Below are 12,028 nucleotides of genomic sequence, written 5' to 3'. Positions count from 1 at the left end.
GGGCAGCCCCACACCCCCCCACCCCAGCTTTGTCTGCCCACTGCATGGAATCCTCATGACTGTTACCTTTCATTTTCTAAAAGTTAGACACTGCACAAGAGTGGTTAAATTCATTCATAAGATTTATACAAAATTTTAGAACATTAAAACTTGGAAAACTTTGAAAACTTTCAAAAATGTGAAAAATGTAAAACTTAATAAAGTATTTTGAACAATTTACAATTAACAGTAATAAAAAATGGTAATCAAATAACATATAAAACAACAAGAACAGCAAAACATCAACCAACACCCAGCCCTCTAGCTCTGACCACTCCCACCGCCTAGCTTTCCTCCCCTTATCCTTACTCCCCCCTCCTCTATTTGTCCCATTTCCCCTACCCCTAGGCCTGGCCCTCCCCACGTTGGCATCAAGATGTTGTGCATCAATGGATTGGGTGGTTCGCTCCAACGCGGCAATCAACCTCGACATGTTCTCATCATGTCGAGCTGAAAGTGCCACAATGTTCGCAGCTATCGCAGCCATGGCCTGGAGGAACTCGTGACCTATGTCGATGCTCATCCTAGACAATCTGACCATGTCCTGCCTATCTTGCAGCATTCCTTCTTTGCTGCAGCAACGCTCCATGGATGCAGCCTAGCGGCTTGAGGGGTGTATTGCTGGACATTGTTTGGTCCTAATAGTTCGGAAGAGTCGGGGAACGCAAAAAATACCGATGCCGACAAGGAATTGCCCGCAGGTGCAGACCCAGAGGTTACTTGAATGGCCTGTTTCTCCTCCTCTTCCCCCCCCACCCCCCACCGCTCCCCCCTCCCCGCCACTCCTCCACCTCAACTGGTTTAACCAGTTCCCCTTCACGGTTCTCTTCTTCCTCTTCGTCTTGCTCATTCACCCAGATCTCCATGAAGGAGGCGGAGGTTGAGGCGGAGGCTCTGGCGGGAGTCAAGGTGGCGGCTCGATGGATGCCGGAGGGCGAGGCAGTGGGGTTTTGGGTGCCAGAGGTCGAGGCAATTGCTGGTTGAATGCCGGAGGTCGAGATGGTGTCATCCAAATCAGCATCTGCAAGTACAAAACAACATTTCAGGGGAGGGGTCAGGGTGACATGAGTATCATCACGTAGCACAATCTTATTTCATGGACCATCATCATCATAGGCAGTCCCTTGCAATCGAGGAAGACTTGCTTCCATTCCCAAAGTGAGTTCTTTCATGGCTGAACAGTCCGATATGAGAGCCACAGACCCTGTCACAGGTGGGACAGACATTCGTCAAGGGAAGGGGTGGGTGGGGCTGGTTTGCCATGCGCTCCTTCCGCTGCCTGCGCCTGACCTCTTCACGTTCTTTGTGTTGAGACTCGAAGAGCTCAACGCCCTCCCGGATGCACTTTCTCCACCTCGGGCGGTCTTCGGCCAGAGTCTCCCAGGTGTCAGTGGTGATGTCGCACTTTACCAGCGAGGCTTTGAGGGTGTTCTTATAACATTTCCGCTGTCCTCCTTTGGCTCGTTTACCACGAAGGAGCTCCGCATAAAGCATTTGCTTCGGGAGTCTCGTATCTGGCATGCGAACTACGTGGCCTGCCCAGCGAAGCTGATCGAGTGTGGTCAGTGCTTCAAGGACCACCACTGCTGCATTACTACATTATATATGGCTGACAGACAATACATTAAAATGCATGACATTACATTGCATGACCCCAACATCACAGTGCATTATATTATTTTGAGATGACATTACATGACTGCAACTTACCATGCTGTGGCAAGGGATCAGCACCACCGTGGGTGGTTGCACGGTTGTGCCCATGTACCAAGGCTAAGGCACGCTGCTCAAAATCACATGTCCTGGACCTTTGGTGGGCCTCCTCCCGTGCGCCACTGCTCGGAGGCGTTGGTTGACAATTTCTTCTGCAGAAATTGAAGTAGCAATCTTTAACCGATTTGTACTGTGACACACAGACACACACACACAAATAGTCATCAAAACACTAGTCCTTAGTTTTATGTTCCATTAATCCCATTTATATTTACATTGTAAGTAGTAAGGGAGTGCATCACGAAAATCATTACTCACTCTGTCTGTGGCTACAATGTTGTTCCACCTTTTGTGACTTTGGTCTCCATTCCTTACGATTGTCCCCACTGCGGACATGGCCTCCCCAATTTCCTTCCAGATGAGCTGGCACTGGACCGGGGGTGGCTTCCCACGACCATCCCTGGTAAGGTCCTGATACATTGCCTCCATCGCAGAGACAAGTGCCTCCAGCTCTTTGTCCGTAAACCATAGTGCCCTCAACCTCTGCCCATCTTTAACTTTTCTCAGGGTCTTCTTCTTGCTCATGATTTTCTTTAAGATCGTGAATAAATCTTTATTAGTAATTTTTTTTCTGACTTTTCCTGTTGTGTCCGTTCTTCGGTACTTTCTGTTTTCTCTCTCTCTCTCTAATCTTCTCACTGTCTTTTCTGTATTTCGAAGTCGCTGTCCCTCCCAAGCGGTTTCGCGAATGCTCAGCCGACCCCAATTGCGCCAAAAACGACGTGGACGTCAAAAAATAAATCATGAATGAGCATTAAAAAAAAACAATTGCGCTTGTGGCCATCCCCCACCCTCTCTTCCCCCCCCCCCCCGCCCCACTCCCGCAAGTTCCCACAAACTCACCCCCACCAGGCCCAATGACGCACTCCGGGTCCTTTCGGCCAGCCGGCCCGGCCCAACGATGACCATGTGCAGCATCAACCAGACTAGCAAACGATGTCAAGAGAAAAAAATGAATCGCACATGCGCAGGCCTCGGCCTTCAAACTTTGCCGAGTCTATTGGCCTCCATCGCCCGCTAAAGTCTGCTCCCACTGTTGCCCACTACATCATCATGAAATTTGCACTGGAGGATCTCAGCGGCAGCGGGCTGTAAAAAATGAAAGACCATCTGAATACCGCCGAGAAATGGGCGGCAGCGGGAGATCATCAATTTCAGGTCCATAGTAGGTGAGCACACGACTGCACTCCTGATATTACTGCCCCTGTTGCTAATGTGCCACTGGCATAATGCTTTACACTGACAGCAATTTCTAAGTTATAATTATAAGCTCTAATTCTATTTCACTGAAGTAATTGAGGGCAGCAAGTAAACAATGAATTGAAAACATTAATTGCTCCAACTAACTGATAAACATAAAAATATTTTTTTCTTTCAGTGTTGAAAATTATTTTTTAAATTCTATTATATAAACCATCTGAATAATTTTGTTATGAAAATCTTCCACTTGTCCACAATACAGGAACATTATACTGTGTCCTATGTATCACCAAACTGTGCAGGACCAACTGCAGAAAAGAAGAAAAAGTATAAACTACTCTTTACATAAATCATGCATATTTCATTGAATCATAGAAATTTTACAGCATGGAAGGAGGCCATTTCGACCCATCATGTCCGCGCCGGCTGACCAAGAGCTATCCAGCCTAATCCCACTTTCCAGCTTTTGGTCCATAGCCCTGTAGGTTACGGCACTTTAAGTGCACATCCAAGTATCTTTTAAATGTGGTGAAGGTTTCTGCCTCTACCACCCTTTCAGGCAGTGAGTTCCAGACCCCCACCACCCTCTGGGTGAAGAAATTTCCCTCATATCTCCTCTAAACCTCCCCCCAATTACTTTAAATCTATGCCCTCTGCCAAGGGAAACAGGTCCTTCCTATCCACTCTATCCAGGCCCCTCAATTTTGCATACCTCAATCAGGTCTCCCCTTAGCATCCTCTGTTCCAAAGAAAGCAGACCCAGCATCTCCAATCTTTCCTCATAGCCAAAATTCTCCAGTCCAGGCAACATTCTTTTAAATCTCCTCTGCGCCCTTTCCAGTGCAATCACATCCTTCCTGTAATGTGGTGAACAGGACTGCACACAGTGTTCCAGCTGCGGCCGAACCAATGTTTTATACAGTCCAAGCATAACCTCCCTGCTCTTGTATTGCATCATTTGTCAGAAGACTAATGGACAATAAAGTAAATAATACTTTCAAAAAGAAAATTTCACCTCAAGTTTCCCTTTTAAAAGTAAACTGTTACAGCAACTTATGGCTAATCTCAAAAATCAGTTTAGCCTGAAAACTGCAGTCAGCACATTGCACTGTGAACGGTAACTGAGTGGCATGAGGTAGCAATTTCTGGAGTTGATTATTGCATGCTTCCCATACACTGAACAGCGGTTACAACATTGTTGCAGGCCTTTTTCAAAGGGGGCGTGTCCAGCCATTTACGCCTGGTTTGCAAGTTTAGGCAGTGAAAACTTACTCCAAACTAACTTAGAATGGAGTAAATGTAGATTTTTGTACGCTCAGAAAAACCTTGCCAACATTTTAGGAATTAGGCGTGCGGAACGAGAGATGGTGGGGGGAGGAGGGGGGGGGAAGGGAAGTTATGGAATTTTACAAGCATTTAACAGTTTCACTTCTACAAATAAAGAGCCATTCTGAATAATAAATGATAAATAAAGCAAATAAAAAATACATTGAATTTTCCTACCTGTCTGAAGCAACAGCAGCAGCCTTCCAGCTGCAAAGGTTCAGGCTATTCGGCCAGGGGACAGGGGCAGGAGGCGTCAGTCCACCCACACACAGCGACGGCGGCAGCAGCCTTCCAGCTGCGAAGATTCAGGCCATTCGGCCAGGGGACAGGGGAGGCGTACAAAGCATCGGGAGGGAGAGCCAGCCAGCCAGCAAGTTTAAAAGTTTAATTTGTACTTCATATATGGGTGCTGCATTATCAACATCACGGATTATGCAATGGTTCTCCATCAATTCACTGCATAGGAGAGAATTGTTTAGAGCTCACCGCATCAGGAACTTCATAGCCCGTAGGCTGATGGGCAGGAGACCTTACCCACGTCGGCAATATCGAGCCAGGCGCTTGTACTTGGACATGAGCGAGGCTGATTGTATCAAAAGGCTGCGTTTCCGCAGAGAAGTTGTTGTTGAGATCTGTGATAAGCTGAGAGCAGATTTGCAGCCCAGAAGCAGAACGCCGACTGCCTTGTCTGTTGAAGTGAAGGTAACAGCTGCACTTTCCTTCTATGTCTTGGGATCGTTGCAAGCTACAACTGGAGATGTGTGCGCCATCTCTCAACGTGCAATACATGCCTGCGTTTACCAGGTCACGGCTGCACTGTATGCGCGAAGGAATTACTTCATCAATTTCCCAATGACCGGCCAAGCAATGCATGGCAGGGCTGTGGGCTTCTCCAGGATTGCTAGCTTCCCAATGGTACAGGGCTGCATTGATTGTGCCCACATCACCTTGCGAGCACCTGTGGAGGATTCCGAGCAGTACAGGAATAGAAAAGGTTTCCACTCCATTAATGTGCAGCTCGTGTGTGACGACAAGCAGCGCATCATGTCAGTCGATGCAAGATATCCTGGCAGCACCCATGATGTGTTCATCCTACGTGACAGCATTACATCTGACATGTTTGAGCAGCAGCCAGAAGGGCAGAGCTGGCTACTGGGAGATAAAGGGTACGGCCTGGGTACCTGGCTCATAATGGCCCTACGCGCAACACAGATGGAAGCTGACCATCAATACAACATGGCGCACATTGCGACGTGCAGCATCACAGAGAGGACCATTGGCATCTTGAAACCGCATTTCCGATGCCTGGACCATTCCGGAGGCCAGTTACAATACTCTCCTAAGATTGTCGGTCACTTCACTGTTGTGTGCTGCATGCTGCATAACTTAGCCATCATGAGGCAGCAGGAGCTGGTAGTTGAACCAGAAGACCCACATGAGGGGCAAGTGCTTGATGATAGTAATTTGGAAGAGCAGGATGAGGATGATGACGACGATCAGGAAAGCTTGCAAGTGCCTGATGCCGGAGCACGAGGTCGGAGGAGGGCCGTCCATCGTGCTCCTTTAACAATTGCTTGAGCCCTGCGCCAACTGCTCATCCGTGAACGCTTCAATTACTGATGCCTGAGGGCTCTGCAACAACTGTTGCGCATGGACATGTTTATTCTTTGCAGTTGTTCCTACGTTGTGTTGTGTTAATGGAACATGATTCAGTTTTAATGCAAAAATATTTTATTGAAAAGTTAACGTTAGTGCAATAAAATATTTGTTGTATCAAACTTTACTTTTTAATATGACTCTTTAAGATCACTTAAAAACTTTAAGATCACTTATAAACTTGTAAAGTTACAAAAGTTACAAAACAATTTCAATGTGAAAAATCTTACACTCTTAATAAGATCACTTAAACTTCAAGATCACTTTTTAGGTGCAAAATTAAATAAGTTACAAAATGTGAGAGCATTTACACTATAAGATCACTTAAAAACCCTAAGATCACTTATAAGTTGTAAAGTTACAAAACTTACAAAACAATTTCAATTTGAAAAACGTTACTGCAGTTACATCAAGAACAAGAACAAAAGCAGCAAAGAAAGGCTGCAACCATCTCTCATCCACATCTCAGTGAATGTTCATTTCTTCATGGGGATGTCATTTGATTGGCCGGCTGTGTACCCTTATTGCAGCAGCTACCTGACCCAGGCCCTTCCTGCGGCCTGTGCCGTCACTTGCACTCCCTCGGACATTTCCTCCCTCATTTCCCGTGTCATTACTGCTATTTCTCCCGTCAGTACTGTTACCTCTTCACCCACTGCACTGACGCTGCCCACGAGTGATCGGGTAAGGTCATTGGTCTCCACACCCAATGCCACAACCTGAGCCACATCCGTTGAACGCTGCATCTCAGGAGAGTGTATTTCCACAATCTCCTTCTCCTCTGCCTGGGTCTGCCTCACGGCCTCCACTGGGAGCCGCGGGCTGGGACGATGGGACCCTGGGTGTTCCAAACGGCAGCACTCGAGTGGGAGCCGCGGGCTGGGATGGTGGGGCAGTGAGTGTCAACTGCTCCATTACATCAGCAGCACCACTGGGACCCGCAACGTCGCAATCTGTGAAACCATGGAAGGTGGAACCAGAACCTGTGCAAGGGGTTGAAATACTGATGTCCGTTAATGTGGGCTCATAAATATTAAGTTGGACGGTCTCCCCTGAAGACATTTCAGTCATCGCCTGCAGCCAACCTTGGTCTGGATCGTCCGCATCTGGTTCTTCTGGTTCTTGTTCTGGATCTGGATCTTCAGGATCGGCATCATCATCTTCTGCACAATATATCAGAACAGTCAAATGTTAGCAGCAGAGGAGGGGGCAGGATGGGTGGCATGAGTACTCTCACGCATAGCAGGCCAGGCAGCAGGTTGATTTGAAGGGCCACGATGCATTTTCAGGACTTACCCTCTCCCTCGCATGTGGGCCCAGCTTGTGCTGTACTGATTGCTTTTCTCCATGTACGACTCTGTTCCAGGGTGTCAGTGGATGCAGATTTGGCACACCTCCTCCTGTTCGAGTTGTTTCCCTTTTGTTGTGGGCCAATTTCTTCTGCAAAGATTAAAATATAACTTTTTACAGAGTGCGTCCTTCTGCAGGGTGGGACATATACAGATAGTCACATTTACAATTACGATTCCATTGAAAATGAAAATATTACTTACACTAACTACTTGACCAAGCTCGTGCCATTTCTTTTTACACTGGCTTCCAGATCTCCTGGTATGCACCATTGCGCAGTAATCTTCTGCAACTTAGTTCCAGCGTTTCTTCATTTCTTTGGGTGGCACTTTTATGCGACCTCTGTTGCTGGTATCCAGCTCCTGCTATCTCTGCTCAATGACGTTAACTAATGTCTCCACTTCCTCATGCAAGAAATTCTTTGTACCTGGTGGACATTGTTCCATTGCTGTATTGAATTGACACTCTGATTTTTCAAAGCACACAGTCCTTATTTTGTATGCACCTATGCAGCACTTGTTCTGGAAGTTTAGCAGCAAAAAGCAGCACTCACTGATTTCAGCAGACGATTTCTTCAACAGTGCTGCTAAAAGCACTCCTTCAGGCACAAAAAATCAGCAAAATTCACTCACAAGCCTTTCCACGGCTCCACAAACAAAACAGCACTTTTCCTGATGTACCTTTAAAAATGGCCGAGTGCCAATGTTTGTATCACACCGCGCATGCGCACATGCGCAGGGCTGCCGGCATGACATCTGCTTCTGTGAACTAGCCCAGCCCCCCTGCCGGCAGATAATCGGCGCCGTGCTTTGGCCCCTCCCCCCGCAGATGCTCCCCCCACCGCGCCGACCTGGAACAGGCCCGATTCAGAGCGGAGTATTTCGCCACAATATTAGGCGCACTTTTTATCCCACCAAACAGGCGTGCCTCTCAGAGGTGCGCCGTTCTGAAGGCGACCCGAAACTTGCCCCCAATGCGAGGAGCACAATAAATTGCTGCCTTAATGAAATGCTTCCAAAATGCACTGATATTGCCCATGTGAAATGAGCATCAGAAGTCATCTAGGTTATTACATGTCAGGAATCCAGTCAACTCCTGTATTTTGAATTGAGGGATTCTCGTGGCTCAGGTACTGGATTTTTGACTCAGACAATGAAAGGTGTAACAGCTTAAATGATTCTGAACAACACAACAAAGACTATAGAGATGGCATTGCAGCTTTCAATATAATCTATGCATTGAAAATTAGGAGCTCAGAGGTTATAGATGTACAGGTGGCTCTTTAAGTAGGGTTGTTGAAGGTAACTTTGAAAAAAATGATTTTTGTACATATTATGCAGTTATCCATGTGTTGTATTATAAATTCTGGATGTTGTTTGTAATGTGTAACACAATGTCAGGGGCAGTTTTTCTTTCTAACTATTGGTAACCAATCAAGCTTCGTCATCATCAGAGCCTGCAAATTGCTGCTGGCACACAGCATTGTGCCGGTGGCAATTGTGGGATAAGAGTAAGAAGAAACCGAGAGGAGCTGCCAGGGATGTCAGACTGAACCAGAGGTGCACTGTCCGGGCTTGCTGCTATCCCACCTATTGGCTCGACAGCCCGAGGCATAGCTGTCTACCGCTGGAGGCTCAGGTTTACTAAAGAGGCAGTTACACAGCTGTAGCATCTGATTCACGAAGACCTACGGGCAACCTCAAACATTGGGACAGCACAAGCAGGGACTGTCAAGGTAACCACAAGTCTCGTGTTTTACACCACTGGCTCCTTCCAGGTTACTACAGGGAACATCTGCAGTGTCAGCCAATTTGCTGCCACAGATGTATCAGGGAGATTGCAGATACTGGCCTCCTGTTATATTGCAACCAATGATGATTAAATACTCAGCACAATATTCAAGTCAAGAGTAGGTTGTTTATTTCCTCTACTGTATAACTCGTGAATGTTGACACAATACATCTCCTGTCTGCTTGTACCTCATTTCCGCCCATGCCTGGTGCACCGGTTGCTTCTGCCAATGGTGGTGGCGAGGGGGAAGTCATCAGAACTTTTAAGTGTGTGCCGTTGCTCAGAGTCCTTCCAGAAGGGTTTGCAGCTCCTTGGTATTTCTCTCAATATGATCAAAATCTACAGCCATTTGGTGAGTAATCAGCTAACTTTGCCATTGCCATGCTATTTCTGGTACTTAATTGCCTCCTAATTGTGGCTCACAGCTTATTTAGGGGATTTATTGCTGCTCTTTTCTCATTGGCTGGCACACTATGCAGGAGAAACTTCTCACATTTTAGCTCATAGACTGAAAATAGCAAAATTGTGCATAAACCAAGATGGAGAAATTCAACCAAAAGCCACAGTTATCATACAAACATCAATTTCCAGGGTTATTTATCTATATAGATAAAAGTCTTTGGTCTGACATGCCTCTGAACAACATGGGAAACCAAGTGCAAGAATGCTGATTGGTTTAAATTTCCCATTCCCTACAAAAATAACAGTTGTAACCCATTTTCTCCATATTAATGCTTTATGCTCGGGGACCAGACTTCTGTGCTGGCCTTATCTGTGCTGCCACCCTCTTCCCCAGCCAATATTTCAGACCTTCAGTGCTTCTGTTTTTAGTTTCTCCAATGTCTTAACTCTCTATGTCAGAGTCTTCCCAGTCCCCAGACTCAACAAGTGTCTTCAGATTCCAGCTTATCCTTAGCTTTTCCTGAACGCTTTCAGACACCAGACCTCACCTTGAAGGGCCATCCCAATGTCAAAGTATTTGCAGGCCTAAGATTGCAACTCCCTCCTCCCTTTCCCCCAAGGATTGGAAAATTGCAAATGTCCCTCCCTTATTTAATAAAGGAGGGAGGGAGAAACCAGGAAACAGACCTGTCAGTTTAACATCAATTACTGGAATCTAGCGTCAAGGACAGAGTGACTAGAAACATAGAAACATAGAAAATAGGTGCAGGAGCAGGCCATTCAGCCCTTCTAGCCTGCACCGCCATTCAACGAGTTCATGGCTGAACATGAAACTTCAGTACCCACTTCCTGCTTTCACGCCATACCCCTTGATCCCCCGAGTAGTAAGGACTTCATCTAACTCCCTTTTGAATATATTTAGTGAATTGGCCTCAACTACTTCCTGTGGTAGAGAATTCCACAGGTTCACCACTCTCTGGGTGAAGAAGTTTCTCCTTATCTCGGTCCTAAATGGCTTACCCCTTATCCTTAGACTGTGACCCCTGGTTCTGGACTTCCCCAACATTGGGAACATTCTTCCTGCATCCAACCTGTCCAAACCCGTCAGAATTTTAAACGTTTCTATGAGGTCCCCTCTCACTCTTCTGAACTCCAGTGAATACAAGCCCAGTTGATTCAGTCTTTCTTGATAGGTCAGTCCCACCATCCCGGGAATCAGTCTGGTGAATCTTCGCTGCACTCCCTCAACAGCAAGTATGTCCTTCCTCAAGTTAGGAGACCAAAACTGTACACAATACTCCAGGTGTGGCCTCACCAAGGCCCTGTACAACTGTAGCAACACCTCCCTGCCCCTGTACTCAAATCCCCTCGCTATGAAGGCCAACATGCCATTTGCTTTCTTAACCGCCTGCTGTACCTGCATGCCAACCTTCAATGACTGATGTACCATGACACCCAGGTCTCGTTGCACCTTCCCTTTTCCTAATCTGTCACCATTCAGATAATAGTCTGTCTCTCTGTTTTTACCACCAAAGTGGATAACCTCACATTTATCCACATTATACTTCATCTACCACGCATTTGCCCACTCACCTAACCTATCCAAGTCACTCTGTAGCCTCATAGCATCCTCCTCGCAGCTCACACTGCCACCCAACTTAGTGTCATCCGCAAATTTGGAGATACTACATTTAATCCCCTCGTCTAAATCATTAATGTACAATGTAAACAGCTGGGGCCCCAGCACAGAACCCTGCGGTACCCCACTAGTCACTGCCTGCCATTCCGAAAAGTACCCATTTACTCCTACTCTTTGCTTCCTGTCTGACAACCAGTTCTCAATCCACGTCAGCACACTACCCCCAATCCCATGTGCTTTAACTTTGCACATTAATCTCCTGTGTGGGACCTTGTCGAAAGCCTTCTGAAAGTCCAAATATACCACATCAACTGGTACTCCTTTGTCCACTTTATTGGAAACATCCTCAAAAAATTCCAGAAGATTTGTCAAGCATGATCTCCCTTTTACAAATCCATGCTGACTTGGACCTATCATGTCACCATTTTCCAAATGCGCTGCTATGACATCCTTAATAATTGATTCCATCATTTTACCCACTACTGAGGTCAGGCTGACCGGTCTATAATTCCCTGCTTTCTCTCTCCCTCCTTTTTTAAAAAGTGGGGTTACATTGGCTACCCTCCACTCGATAGGAACTGATCCAGAGTCAATGGAATGTTGGAAAATGACTGTCAATGCATCCGCTATTTCCAAGGCCACCTCCTTAAGTACTCTGGGATGCAGTCCATCAGGCCCTGGGGATTTATCGGCCTTCAATCCCATCAATTTCCCCAACACAATTTCCCGACTAATAAAGATTTCCCTCAGTTCCTCCTCCTTAATAGACCCTCTGACCACTTTTATATCCGGAAGGTTGTTTGTGTCCTCCTTAGTGAATACTGAACCAAAGTGTTTGAACAATTATGAGCT

At 46.4% G+C, this 12,028-nt stretch overlaps 1 long non-coding RNA gene across 1 annotated transcript; it reads right to left on the bottom strand.

Moving 5' to 3' along the window:
* Nucleotides 1–917: 917 nt before the first annotated feature.
* LOC139278280 (uncharacterized) lies at nucleotides 918–2,082 on the bottom strand. The gene is made up of 3 exons (XR_011596231.1): nucleotides 2,071–2,082; nucleotides 1,750–1,904; nucleotides 918–1,060 (listed from the first exon to the last, which is right to left on the bottom strand). It is a non-coding gene; the product is annotated as an uncharacterized lncRNA (long non-coding RNA).
* Between the last annotated feature and the right edge of the window lie 9,946 nt (nucleotides 2,083–12,028).

This window comes from Pristiophorus japonicus, chromosome 13, assembly GCF_044704955.1.
Source record: "Pristiophorus japonicus isolate sPriJap1 chromosome 13, sPriJap1.hap1, whole genome shotgun sequence".
NCBI lineage: Eukaryota > Metazoa > Chordata > Chondrichthyes > Pristiophoridae > Pristiophorus > Pristiophorus japonicus.
The sequence above is the reverse complement of the archived record's forward strand: the minus strand, read 5'-3'. Positions and strand labels throughout refer to the sequence as shown.